Here is a 2,894-nt window from a genome sequence, read left to right as displayed (position 1 = left end):
TAGGCACCAGGGTTCCCCCCCCTCCCCCCTGTGATACTCTGTATTCTGTACCTGGCCTATAGTTCCTACTCTGCTCATGTCTGTCTACCTGCCTACTACTACATGTTCATGTCAAGACTGCTCCCACTCCTCCTAACAGTCACAAATCCAGGCTGTCACCTGTGCTTCTGACTGACCAGCTACAAATCATAAGTTCTTACTCCTAGAACTCAGGAAAGAAGTTTACTTACTAGAGTAGCAGTCTAATATAAGAGGATGTAACTCAGTAACAGCCATATGGAAGATATGTGTGAATGAAAAAGAGGTTCTGTACTAAATTAGTGACTGAGAGTAACCTCACAGGATGATCTGATCATAAATTCCTAACTGGGCAGATCATGGCGGGGAGTCACTTCCAGGCCTATAACTTCCTCTGTCAAAGGCTTATTTTTGCTTTAAACAAGCCCTGCCCATTGTTCTTCTACATCTAGGTTAATACACCTTTGAAATGCCAGAGTAATCCTCTTTTTCAAAGCCCTCTGAGGAATGACCGCCCTCAAGGGAGCACATAATCTTAACTATCCTGTAACCTAATCAGAGAAATTTCCCACCTTGTTTTCTCCCGCCTGTGTGTTATCATCCTTACTTCCTTGATTCCAAATGTCATTCTCTAAGCATTTGAGATCTTCCTGGCATTGCCATCAGTTTGGTTCAAATAAAAGGTTACAGAAATTCTCTACAGGTTTGGGCATTTTTACGTGGACAAATGCTCAGGTACATGGGGAGGGGTGCGGTGCTGCCAAGCCCTCTCCAGGCCCGCCACTCTCCCTGCACTTCCATGTGTTCAACAACCTGGAAGTTTTTTGAACCCTTTCAGTTAGGATTTTTTTCTGGGGGCTTAATTACATAAACACAATTGATTAAATTGTCGTCTTTGGTGTTCCTTGGGAACTGAGAGAATGGACTGAAAGTTCCAACTTCCTAATCACATAATTTGTTCCCCAGGCCAGAAGCTCCCCCTCTGTGGCCTTTTCTAAAGTCACTTCATTAACATAAACTTCAGTGTGGGAAGAAAGGAGCTTGGTTATGAATCACAAAAGACTACCTTGTGACCTTTATCTCTCTCTTATTACTTATGAGATTCCAAGGCTTTTAGAGAAGCTTTGTTTCACAGGGACAAAGACCCAATATATTTTTCTTATTATGAATACTCCTTAAACCCATTCACCCATTTTCAGCATTATTTACTTTTCTTCCCCTCCCTCATCACACCTTTTAACAGAGCATTCCCGGTGGCAACATCCACATGTTGCCATTTTCTACCTGTGCATAATTGCTCACTGCTCTTGGGCTATGGTCAAGTTAATGAACAGAATTAAAAACTATTTCCCCCTCTTCTGACTTCACATCCTACTAAACTTTAAAGACACCACAGGAAATTAACAATATCAATCTCAAAGTATTTGTGTAGCCTTATTTGTATAGCAATTATCTGACGATACCTGTTTCCTTTAATAGTTTCTTGAGGGCAGAGCCACTTTATTATTTTGATATCTTAAATACTTAGACCAACATTTGAATAATTTATGTGTTTACCATGTAATCAAATTTAGAATTGAGTGAGTGAGATGGTAGATTTTCTAGTAGCATCTTTGTTTTGTATAGTTTCTAAGGGAGGATCCAGATCTATGAAATATGTTACTAACTTTATGTATTTAGATAAAAATCTAGGTTGAACTGAACAGATGAGTGAATACCTCTTGCTAGCTATTAATTATTAGTTATTCAAATTGTTAGTTATTCTAATTATTTAAAATAGATGTGTTCATGTCTTTTGGTAATTGTATTGAGGGGGGAAATAGGGGGCAACCTCGGGCAGGGAGGGGGGGTGCTAGCAATCTGAATCTGTACCTAGTTAACCAGTATCTTAGTGCACATTCTTGTTTGCCTATAATTAAGTCACTGCACCTTCCTTAGGCAATAATCTGTTTCCCTAAATACTCCCAGTTTACAAGGGCCACAGACCAAGAATTTAACAGCTTAGCTAGAAGGGAGATCACTGGCACCACCCAGGCCAGGTCTTTAGCTGTAATCTTACTTCCCTATTCTAACTAGCGTAGGTAGGGCTGCAAAAGTCCGCCACAAAAGCCCGGAAGTTAGGAAACAACTAATTTTAGGAATATATATAAGGAGTAATCTCATTGTATAAGGTGTTCCAACTTTGGATTTTTGAACCCCCTGAGCTAGCAGCGCTGCTTTGAATAAAGGTTTCTTTTTTTTCTTTTTTTTTTTTCCCTGAATCTTCTGAATAACCTATGTCTGTTTTCCAGTTGCCTGGTAAATTCTGCAACAGTATCAATGACACAACCTCTTCCTAAGGTCAGGCTTGGATCAGTACAGATATGTGTAAAGTTTATCAACTCTAAAAATAAAACTTTCTCAGTTAAAAGTTTTTCTTTTCTTCATTGCTTAATTATACTGGCACATGAGTTTGGAAAATACAATATACTGGCACATGAGTTTGGAAAACACAATATACTGGCACATGAGTTTGGAAAACACTATCAGTGTGCCTTATTAAAAATTCCAATTTTAATACACAAGTAACAATAGGAGCATATTCTTGCAGTTCTCACCATTAGCTCACACAGTTTTAGCAGTTAAGATGTCCTTTTTATATTAACTAAAGATTTCATTTCCATAGCACACAGTTGTTTTTTTGTTTTTGTTTTTGTTTTTGTTTTATTTTTCTGGCACACTACCAAAAAGAAAGTTTCTGACAAAAATCTAGATTCATTGTATAATATTATAGACTTATAAACTCTCCTCTGTACGCTGGACGCAGGTGAAAAAAAAATTCAACCACCCTTTGGAGATATCAACCACCAGGGCCAACATGCCCGCCCTCCAAGGAA

The sequence above is a fragment of the Myotis lucifugus genome, unplaced genomic scaffold (assembly GCF_000147115.1).
Source record: "Myotis lucifugus unplaced genomic scaffold, Myoluc2.0 scaffold_0, whole genome shotgun sequence".
NCBI lineage: Eukaryota > Metazoa > Chordata > Mammalia > Chiroptera > Vespertilionidae > Myotis > Myotis lucifugus.
The sequence above is the reverse complement of the archived record's forward strand: the minus strand, read 5'-3'. Positions refer to the sequence as shown.